Source organism: Phalaenopsis equestris, unplaced genomic scaffold (assembly GCF_001263595.1).
Source record: "Phalaenopsis equestris unplaced genomic scaffold, ASM126359v1 Scaffold234178, whole genome shotgun sequence".
Classification (NCBI taxonomy): domain Eukaryota; kingdom Viridiplantae; phylum Streptophyta; class Magnoliopsida; order Asparagales; family Orchidaceae; genus Phalaenopsis; species Phalaenopsis equestris.
In genome coordinates, this window is record NW_018252099.1 from 27130 (window position 1) to 39438 (window position 12309).

The window sequence follows — 12309 nt, forward strand, 5'->3', positions numbered from 1 at the left end:
TATATATATAATATAAATAATTTGATGTCATATTAAATAATTATTAGTTATTAGTCATATTTAATCATTAAAAATTAGGGCCCCTAAAAATCATCTTAAATCGAAGGCAAGGACAATTTTCCCCGACACTCGTCTGCGTCCCTTCCCCCTCCCCCGGTTTCGCCCAAAGTATTCGCTTGACCCCCGATTAGAGCTAGCAGGGAAGGCACGACGCGATCGCGGCGTAGAAAGACCTCTGAAACGCCCATATTTTTCCTCTGAGGTAGCCTTCGTTTTTCCCTTTTTCCCACCCTCCTTAGCGCACTTCGGCTTTTCTAAATCCCGTAAATCCGTCTTACAATGGGATTTTTGTAAATCGATTTTTGGCAATATGGAGGAGATACGGGATTTAAGAACTTATAGGGTTTAAAGATGTCATTTTTGCTGTTTGGCTGGATTTAGGTTAAATTCTGCAATCAAACAGCCCCTTAAAGCTCTCTCGCGGCCTTTGCTCCATCGTGTCTCGCTCTCGGCTCGATCTCCTGTACCCGGCGCCGCATCTTGCAGGTCTGCTCCTAGACCTAATCTATGGGTTTTCTTTCTTCTGTCTATCACTCGCTCGCAACCTGAGGTTCTACGTTGGCTCATCAGGTAGCCAACCGTCTCGGTCGGCAAATTCGGCTCTCGGCGGAGGGCTGGCTTGTTGCTCAACAAAATCCACAAAGTATGTCTATCGCACTTCGCCACAAGAAGTTTCCGGGTCTTCAGGAATTATTTTGGAAAACAAAGAAGTCATCACTGTTCTAACTCATTAAATTGAAGATTTTAAATTTTCATGATTTAGATTAGATTCTGTTTGAAATTTCTAAATCCCGGTTCACTAGATCTCCTCCAATTTCATAAATGTTTTTTCAAGGTCTATCACTAGACCCTTTTTCATGTTATTATTTAAAACTAGAAAAAATATCACTAAACCTTGTTCCCCATTTTTAAGTATGAACTGAGCAATGTTATACTTGAAGGAAAAAAATTGTAATTTTTTTTAATAATGTTGACAGCTTAAGATCATTCAGAGGCGCGAAGATTGATTAAAAATGGTAGATGCATAATATAGTAGTGTTATATATACTAAAACATTTTTTCTATATCTTGCTGCAATTTTAAATCACAAACTAGCCAAGTTAAACATTTATATTTAACAATGGATTGGCAAATGATTTATTGAATGGTGCACGCACACACACACACACACACTCAATTCCTATGTATTTTACATTTAAAAAATAGTAATAATGGTATCTTCGATGTCCTGTTAAAAATTAAGTGTTTTGCATGTCAATATGAAAATTTAGATGTCAGATATGTATATATAAGTGTAATGCCATTAGGAAAGATGCCTTACCATGCACTTTTTTAAATTCATTTTGTTTGCTCTTCATGTAACTACTCTTTCTTCAAATTTCATTGAATATTTTAGGATATGTTGAGACTTTAAGCAGTTTCATGTAACATCATTTCCTTAAATTTTTCTTGCACATTTGATATCTCATATAGGGGTGAAAACTCATCGAGTTGATATCGAGCCATGACGGACTCAAGCTTGACTCGCATAGTTAAAAATCAAGTCATGTTTGAGCTTGAGCTTACTCAAGTTTGAGCTCGAGCCCGGTTCGAGAATATTAATTTTGGCTCGAGCCTGGCTCGTTAACTTGATCTTGACATATATCAACTTGAAATTATCGGTGGATCAATTTGATTATGATTATTACTTTTTTGTTTTCGTCCTTTGGCATATTCTACCTAAGTTAGTGATGTACATCTTGAGTTGTTTATATATTATTGGTAGATATTTTCAAGTCTTTTATCTATTTCTTTTTGCTAGTTTTTATCTTGCTCTTTATTTGTGATAACTTTTCACTCATGTAATATATTTATTTATAAAAAAGTTATATCTTTCTATTTTGGTTGAAAATGCTGAAAAAATTGTTCAGAATAATCTTTAAAGTTATTAATTTATTAATTGCTAAAAAAGTTAAATTTTATGTCATTTTACATCTTCATAAATTACCAACATATTGTTTTAATAGCAGCTTCATTATGTACTAAATCAAGCCTATATATGAGCTAAAATTATTGAATAATTGCTCTGATTGAGTCTATATATGAGTTGAGCTCGAGTTTTGTAGTCAAGCTCAGGGTCAAATATTCGAGCCCGAGCCAATTTTTAACTATGCAAGCCGAGGATTGGAGTCTCTTGTGGCTCGAGGTTGACTAGACATGTTTGCACCCTTAGATCTCAATTGGAAGGGCATCGACAGCCAAGGGCACCTCAATGACAAAGAGGGGTTTGCCATGATTGTAAATAAATGGAAAGGGATTTGAATGTGATATTTTAAATGCTCTTTATAAAATTAATTTTCATGCAATTCAATAGTAAATTTTAGGTATTAAATACACAAATATGATAATTTTGATTAATTTGCATATAATTCCTCCAATACTAATGCTCTAAAATTACTTTAGAAAAAAACCAAATATCAATGAATGCGTTAATTTCCTTTATTTTATTCTATATTGCATTTAAAATATTATTGAATTTTAAATGCTTGCAACCAAATAACCCTAAAAGAGAGAATTGAATTAGTTTAGAAATGCTAAAGGTGTATTATCAAATATTTATTTGTTTGAACTATAGTCTTCCTATTTTTTGCAACCTATTTGCTTATAAATTTGGTGGAATGTCACATATAGTTGTCACATATATTTAGCAAATTTAGGTGTAACGCCACCATGTAAATGTCCATTATGTCTATCTATTCTTATACATGGGCTTCTGATCTGGCAAGATCAGGCATGATTAATAATACCCAATTCTAGCATGGAATTGAGACAATTTAACCTACAAACCCTACAAACGATTCCTATTGAGCGATTGAGCACATCCATTACATTCTGTCTTCAAGCTTCAATCTTCCCTTCCAGGGAAGAAATTTCTAAATCAAATATCTTTCTTTCTCTCTCTCTACCCTCTTTTTCCTCTATTTTCTTTCCTTATTATTTGCATGAGGGCTTCAAATTATAGAGTTTGAGGTGCAGCGCTTCCATGAATCATCATTCCAAGCGACACTTCATTTTCCATCTTGATTTGAGTTAATTTCATGATTTTTTAATTTTTCTTCACTTCTTTTTGATCCCAAAAAACTTTCTTATGTTACTCGAATATACAAGTTCTTAGAGAGATTAATCAGACCGGGAAGACATGCTTGAGTTTTGATTTATACCCTAGCGTGAAGTTGGATTCAAGAATCAAAGTTTAGATCTTCGGTAGGTAGAATTTTTTGTGTTACCTCCCAAAACAACAAAGTTCTAAGAATTCATCGCTAAAGTGGTTTCAAATAGTTATTTTACGTCTTTCGTATAGAGTTGTGATTATAGCTATGAGCAGTCTCTTCTTTTGGTAGACTATTGTTTACCATAGTCTTAGGTTGCAGAGGTTTAGAATGTCGGTATAAGTGATCTTTTTACCACAACCAAAAGTTGGATACTCCCCATATTAGGTTGTTGGTTCCATTTGCTGTTTGACATGCTTCAATTTTTGTAAAAATGCTTGTCATACATTTTTTCATTGCATACATCTCTAGGTGCAATTATACAAAGATTTAGGTCTATCGATTCCTACTTAATCCTTTCTTTTGAGCTACCGTCCTTAATATAATTGGATCAATATCCACGTAATCTATATTTTACTCTAATATATCTATTTTGATATTACTGAGATTGAACTAATATTATTGTTTATACTTCATTTGTTTGGTTCACTTTAAGAGGCCTAACTAATTATTTTTTTCATTGTATTTTTTGGCCATTGTTGGTTCTCAAGTACTCGATGCGAAAAGTTGAGCATTGTGTTATGTAGTCGATAACCAAAATAAAATTTTTTGTCAAAAAACTATATAAAAAATCAATGTTAGTGTGTCATCTGTAAGCGACACACTGTATAACCTGAATATAGTAAAAAATGTAAAAGGACCACTGCATCGGCTCCTGGATGTAGTGCTAAATACGCAAGAGATTTTACATTATGGTTGGATGAAGGCAAATAAGCTAGTTTATGCAGCAACAATAACAACAAGTTTTTATCCCACTAAGTGAAGTTGGAATTTAGTTCATGAAACTAATATTAAGAAAAAAACTTGAAATATAGATACATTCACAAGTAGATTAATATAATTAATAGATATTATGATTCATATGAGGATAGATAACTTATGCATTCAATAAATTAAATGTGTTGGAGAAAAAGTTAAAAGATTGATAGTTTAAATTTTAAATTTTAATATTTAGGTAAGAGTCATATTGAAAATTATATAGAGATAATTATAGTTAGAAATTTGAAAGATAACGTTTCATCAATTAATTGAATTGGAGATAGAATTTTAACTCTAAAAATTGTTGTTGATATTACATATTCAAAAGAGTATTTTGAATATATATTTTCTAATGAAAAAATGTTGGAATGATCTAGACTAATTAGCACAAACGATATATTTTGAAGAAATAATTTTTTTTTGATGAGATTAAATGAGCATGTTGGTGGAATGACTTAAGATTTTAAAGTATTTATAGTTGCTATGGTTTTGGATTACTAATGAAGAAAGTATACATATATTGAATTTTGTTATAGTTTATGTTTTTGTTATTGCTAAGGGTCTGTTTGGGATCACTTTCTTTTTTATGTTTGTTTTTGTTTTTAGTTTGTTTTATTTTTACTTTATTTTCTTTTTTCTATTATTAAAAAATGCATTTGGTACTGTTATGATTTTTATATATATTTTTTCAATATAAAACATGTCTGGTTAGGAATTTTTTTTAAAGAAAAATTAAATTTTTATAAATAGTTGAGTCTACGTGCGCTCCAGTATTAAGCTCTGCCGCCCATGACGTATGCAACATATTCTTTGCTCCACCCGGTACAAAGCATTGCCTGTGGGCGGTGGACGACGACGATAGTTGGCATGGGCCGGCTTCGGCGGGCATCAACGGCAACAGAGGGTGGGCGGTGGACTACGGGCAGGGCCGACAGACGATAGACAATAGCTGGCGGTTAGCGGGTGGAAGGGGTCGGCGACAGGTAGCGGGGATTGATGACTGGCGACATGAATCAATAGCGGGCGGAGCTGGTGGCGGCAAACAATGGTGGCGGTCGATGACAGTGGATGGGGACGGCGACATAAATATGTTTTTGAAACAACAAAAACATAATTCCTATGTTTTTGATGTTTTGAAATAAATCTTATGTGATTTAAGAACAAAATAAAAAAAAAAAAGGAATAAACAAACACTTTATTGGGATTTTTTTTTGTTTTCAAAAACTAAAAACTAAAAACAGAAAACAAAATGAGATCCCAAACAGGGCCGAATATTTTATTTTAAAAAGAGAGAATCATATTATCACTTATAAGAATTGATAGAATGAAACACAAATTGATTATTTTCTTATAAGAAAAATAGATTGTCAATATTTTAAAGATTGTAAAGTCATTTCAAGTGAAACTTTAAGTACCCAACATCGATTACTGATTTTGAATTTTAAAATGTAGAATTGATAGATGAAAAATAAAATGAAATATTATTATAAAATTAATTATTGGTACTTAAACGACACAAATAAAATTATTTTTTAGGAGTAAATTTTAATATCTCAATATTTGGAATATTCATGAAGAAACTAATAGTTTAGGATAAAATAACAAGTATTATTTAGCAAATTATATAAGATATGCTTGGAGCGTCAAAAGTAAGAACTCTTATGAATAAAAGTATTTGGTGGTGGAATATAATTTGCATTAAAAAAAAAGAAGTTTTATTATAAGAATTGATCTAGATGTAAAAACTCGAGAATTAGAAAAAATATCAGGTGCTCGTTGGGACTTTAAAAGAATAATTTGTGATGCTAAAATATTTTATTTTAATATTCTTTATAATAAATTAGGTACTAAAGAGGGTGATATATATATATATATATATATATTAAAAGGAATGACCAAAGGCTATTATACGAGTCTCCAACCACTCTTAATGTCTAACAATTCGAGTACCAACTCCTTAAGGCAAACTGTGCTAGAGGGGATTCAAACCCTCGTCCTGAGGGGTCTTACACGGAGGATGCCTACCAATAGGCCGAGGTACACGACACAGGGTGATATATATATAATATATATATATATATATATAATCCAAGTAAAGTGTATTAAAGATGAAAATAAAAAGTGTCTTTCTGAGATGAGGATATTCAACATATGTTTGTGAGATATTTTGTTGATTTTTTCAATGAAAATTTTATAAAGAAGATCAACTTTAATGATTTTAATATTGCAAATAATAACAAATCTTTTTTATTTTTTGTCGCATTAATAAAATGAAAGTTACGGAAACTATAATGATTATAAAGTGTGAAAAAACAGTAAGAACCGATGGTATTCTAATTGAAGTGTGAAAGTGTTTAGGTGATATGAGAATTTTTTGGCTTAATAAATTTTTTAATATTATTTTAAAAATTAAAAGATGTCTAATGAATGAAGAAAGAGTCTATAAATTCATATTTTTAAGAATAAAGGGATGCACAAGAGCGTGCAAATTAGAGATGAATTAATTTAATATGTTGTACATTAAAGTTATGGGAGAATAATTGAATATGGGTTATTAAGTTGTACAAATGTTTCTCAAAATCAATTTGGATATATGCTGGGCAAGTCTACTATGATAGCTATACATTTATTGAGAAATTTGATGGAGAAGTACTGAGAAAGTAAGAAAGATTTATATTTGATTTTTATTGATTTAGAAAAATCTTACGATAATATTCTAAGATTTTGGAGAGTTCTAGAAAAGAAATGTGTTGATATTGATTATATTCTTGTCATTAAATATGTATATGTACTAGAACTTTTTTTTTGTGTTCGCATACAAGGGTGATTGACCAAGTATTTCCCTATTTCAATTGGATTCGATCAGGGATTGGATTTAAGCCTGTATATTTTTTTCCTTAGTTATTATGCTCTTACCAGACATTTCTAGGAGGATGTACCTTGGTGTTTGCTTTTTATCGATGATATCCTTCTTGTGGATAAAATTAGAGAAAGTTAATGAAAAACTTGAATTATGAAGGTCAATTTAAGAGCCTAAATGTTTTTATTTGAGTAGATCTAAAACTAAATACTTGGAATGTAATTTTAGTAGTAGTTGATCTAGTGAGGGGGTTGTAATAATGGGCTATCAAATCATTAAGAAAAGTGAATGTTTTAGATGTCTCAGATCTATTGTTGAAAGTAATGATCATATAGATGAGGATATTATTAGTAGAATTCAAATTTGATGGTTAAAGTGGAGGAATGCATAATGCTTATTGTGTGATAAAAAAAGTACCACTTAGACTTGAAAGAAAATCTTATAAATGGTGGTGAGACCTACAATGCTTAATGACAAAGAATGTTGGTATGCAAAAGAGAAGCATAAAATTTAGTTAATTGTTGCTGAGATGAGAAGGCTTAGGTGGATGAGTGACTTTACAATTAGAGACAAAATGAGATATGTCTGTGAAAAGGTTGTAGCAGCTCCATTGACTGACAAGATTAGAGAATGTCGTCTTAGATGGTTTGGTAACATTAAACATCGACAATCTGATGATCCAACCAGGGGAGATGTTTTAAATTTGATTTATGTTAAGAAAGATAGAGGCAGACCTAAAAAGACTTGGCCATGTTGTATAAAAAATATCTAAGTAATTAGAATTAAATGCAAATATGACACTCAATAGAACATGATGGAGAAAAGGGATTCATGTTGCTGAGGCCACTTAGTGGGATAAAGGCTTGTTGTTGTTGTAGAAAAAAAGGATTTATGTAACCGACCTCTCTTAATTGGATAAATGTTTGCTGCTGTTGTTGTATTGGATATTCTGGCTAGTTGTACTTTTTATTTGCCAGACTCAACTCTTTTAGAGGGAAGAATCTTTTGCTTAATTAAAGAAGAAAATAGTTCATAGCCCAATGTATAAATTTTATAATTCGTTATTCTTGCTTTCATAGTAGTAAAAAAACCACTCAAGTAATGTGAATTTTAGTGCCATCTGCTAAAATTTTAGAACTTGAGTTTAATTCCTTAAAAGGTGGCCATTTTGAAATTGGCTTGTCGCATGGCTATTTGAGCATTGAGAACCATGGCATGGCAATTCTTAGTCTTACTAGAGAGGACGTGAGACTCCTCTTTTAGTAATGCAATGTGAAAATGAAGTTGAAAATTCTTATTACAGTTATTAACTAATATCAATACCTTAAACAATCAAACTATGCTGCCCCAACAATCTAAATTTTAAATCTACAACCCTTACACCTTAAAGGTCATTGTCATAGTGGCAAAATTAGTAGCCGTAACAGTCACATGTTAATGCCACTTCCTCCTAATTTTTTGTACTCTATGTTTACTTCAACGACTAAAGATTTTTTTTGATTGACAAACTTCTTCTTTGCTTCCTTCTATCTAAACACAGCAAACATTTGCATTTTTAAAGCTTTGAGCTCAGTTGTGGCCAACTCAATCTTCTTCATCAGATCCCTCTCCCTCTCTATAGCTGTTGCCATTTCGATATTGCTATGTGGCAGATTCACAGTCTAGAGGAGAGGTTGAGTTTGAAGATGTCGCTTTGGATCCCATCAGAGCTGTCAAGGTGGGCGGCCAATGAATTGAGCTAGAATCAGAGCTGCTCGATTTGTTTTCAAGACTCTGCCCCATGCTTCATGAAATTGATATTAGGGATTTTGAGGATTTCGATAAATGTACTTCTGTTAGGGATGGGTATTATACTTCATTTTACTTATGGGAGAGAGGAATGTTGATGGTTTGAAAGTTTTTTTTTTCTTTTTTTTTTTTAATGAAATTGAAACTCCTTGATCTTCCCCTTTCTTAATGAAATTTTAAAAGGACTTGAAAGATGAAAGAAACAGAAAAAAAAAAAAGTGTTAGAAGTGAGAGCTTTCAAAGAGTATAGATACTAATTATCTTGGTGATTTGGAGGACATGGAGAAAGGAGGTAAATCATCCAATGCGTACTCAAGGAAGAGGATAACTGCCGCAAGGAGTTTGAAAACTCGCTTTTCTGGAAAATTTCTGTAACCATTTAACTGATTCATGCACTCCTAAGACACCTTTTATATAGGTTGTGGGTTCTCAATACTTAAGACTAATATGTATTTTTATTTCCCAGTTAAACACAAAATATAATTAAAACATGGGTGAACATTAAATAGATATATTTATTTAAATGGATAAACAATAGTGGACGTTTTTGTATTGCATTGCTTTTCTTGGAAAAAAAAAAATGATATAGTTTGTTCCTCTTGCCTCTTAAAAATCCATACTGAATGGCTACTTATAGAGTATGATTCTGAGAAATAAAAATTTTAAGTTAGAAATGAACCTAAGAAAAAAGAAGAAGAAGAAAGAGATATCAATTTATTTTCGTGAACGAATGAAGCAAACATAGCATGTAAAGATATCTATAACGTCATGCTCTTCTCCAACATCCTTCTTCTGAGTAGATCATGCTAAATCATCTGCAATTAGATACTGTCTCGTTCACAAACCATTAAATGATTTAATGAAGAGTTTATTATGCATCGTTAAAGTGCAGTTGTCCATTCTAGGTGTTGATTCATCTTTGAACAGCTTTTCGATAGTTGAACCTATAAATTAAATTATAGTTCCTATGCTGAATTCATGTGTTGATTCACTGTAGTCTCCACTTAATCAGTGCCATTTATTATGACAAGTTATTGTGAACATGTTGGTTCATGTTAAATGATTTTATTTTTTCCTTTTTTTTCACTTTTGTTTTCATTCTACTCTATTCCCTGTATCTCTTATCTGTCACTGTAATTGATTGACATGGTTTTATGAGTAAGAATGTGTCGGATTTATGGAGAGTTCTTGGTTCATGATAGATGATGAATTGCTACGAGGGGTGTGTTTAAAGATGGTGAATGGGCAGGTAAACTATATGTGCTTAGAGGAGAGCTGTTTTTTATCAAGGGATCAATGGCTGAGTCTGAACTTTCTCTTCATATATTATTATATTTTTAATTGGATAAAAATTTATGCTTTTAAAGGAAATGAACTCCAACTTAACTACTTTGAGGATTCAGGACTCTAAATTAAATGTAAAAGCATAATTTTGATTCTACTATTTTTGCTTAGATTTAGAAGCACACATGGCAATCTACGCTATGGAGTGGCTGAAAAAATGATAACTAAAATATGGAGAATAACATGCAGATGAGTGGGTCTGATCTCAGCCTTACTTCAGCTTCATACTTTATTTGATGATTATTTAATAGGCAGGAGTTCCACATTATTATATAGCGCAGCATCTTTGTTTTCAGGTGCAACACTACTTGAATCATTTGGAGTGATGGAATATATCTCTGTTATGGTTGGATTTTGCATATGGCTTTTATTTTGCTCTAATTTTATGATAAAAAACTGACTAGTATGAGTTCAGCAAAAAAATGATTTTGTCATGTTGCTGTGGTTCTATTTTTTATTTCCCGAGAAGTGAGAATTGGAGTTTGGGCCAATTTGTCTAAGAAGGAGATGTGTTCATTTAGTGCGATTTTGGGTGAATTGCCACACACTCTTATTGCCACACACTCTTTCCCCATTATATGCACTAATTGCTGACCATATTTTTGCATATTTCTAATCTATTGATAAACTTTCATTGGCTGAGTTATTAATGCAATGGATTTGTTTCTGCTGTTTTGCTCTCCTGATCCTTGAACATGTGGAGATAATAGCAATTTTATCTTTAAAATTGAGTGCATATCTTATCTAGTGTTTTTCCCATTTTCATGCCTTTTTTCTTGGAAAATTCTCTCCTTATAGTTAAAAGAAGCGATAATAATATTCAGTTTCTTCGTAATAGTTAACTTTGGGGTTTTTATTACTTTTTTCTTTTCTAGTTATGATAAAGTTATGATATTTAATTTTTTAAGTTGGTCTTTAATACATCCCTGATTTGTATATTTGTTGCTTATTTTGTTTATTAAAAGGAAATTGCCTGTCTTGCTTTTTATGCTATGCAATCAGATGTAGCAAAACCTGGTTAACATTTGAACAAATAAGGTCAATCGGTTAGCTACATCAGTTATCTATTCAATTGAATTATTTTTTACATCCGATCTTTTGTTAAGCGTATGGATAATATTTGAGCTGGGTAATGAATATAGAAAAGCATAAATATGTTCAAAGTACATGGTCACATGGCTCACATCATAACACACAAATGTATTAATGAAAAGTTTAAAAAAGGGCAACTGTTTTTTTCTCATGTGATTATATACATAAATATTAAGTAATATTACTACTATATTTGTGTTGAAATTAATTTTTGTTTTGTTCTTAAGCGATGATAATATTATGGAAGTCATAGAGCGGAAGGATGAGAACAAAGGATTATATAATAAGATTGATTATTCACATATTATATAGTTAGAGTGACATATCTTGAAGCATAGTTTGTATCCAACTTGCATCTTAAAAAGTATTATACATGTGTTTTGTGTTTGTTGCCTTTTGCATATCAAACTCATTGTTAGTGAATTAATAGGAGCTAATTGGTTGGGCCATTTCAACTATGAACTAATTGCTTCACTGCTTTAAGCTAGTTTTGCTCTAGGGGCTGGACATTCCAAATTAATGACGGTTTTTGGTGTAGTTTTGTTTATGGTCTATTTTATATAGCTTTATGCCCATGTTATGTTTTAGACCGTCATCATAACTTCTTTTAGTGAATTGCTTTTTTGCTGCTTTCTAGAAAACTGTGGTGGAGAGCTATTTTTTGTGACAAGATCTGTTAAAGTGTGGTGGTTGTATGGAAGTTGTTTTGTGACTATTTGGGAACAAAATATTTATAATTCATATTGTAGCTTTTTAAAAAATTAATTTATATTTTCTAGTTTTACAATCACCTTTAAGCTGCACCAAACAAATCTTTAGTCATATTTTCAATAGCAATTATGCAACTGCTAGGATATAACTCGAGGTTCTACCAAATGGAACAAATGTCTATCATGCTACTTTCTATGGAGTTATTTGGGATTACTTTTTATTTTATTTTATTTCTATTCTAATATGAAATAAAATAATTTGATAATTTTATGCTTTTATTATCCGTCTAAAACTCGAGAAATATTTATGTACGAAGAACACATACAGCTCTCTGTGCGTAATCCCCTCCCAATAACCCCTCAATAAGCTTTGCCAAGATTATTTGGG

The 12309-nt window shown here is 31.6% G+C and overlaps 1 protein-coding gene across 2 annotated transcripts in view; it reads left to right on the forward strand.

Annotated features, from left to right (window-relative positions):
• Positions 1 to 98: 98 nt before the first annotated feature.
• Positions 99 to 12309, forward strand: part of LOC110038860 (protein MODIFIER OF SNC1 1) — a 29867-nt gene continuing 17656 nt past the window's right edge. For both annotated transcript variants that reach the window (XM_020743777.1, XM_020743778.1), the window contains exons 1-3: positions 99 to 262; positions 442 to 546; positions 631 to 703. The gene's annotated coding sequence lies outside the window, so the exon portion shown is untranslated. The remainder of the gene's footprint in view (positions 263 to 441; positions 547 to 630; positions 704 to 12309) is intronic.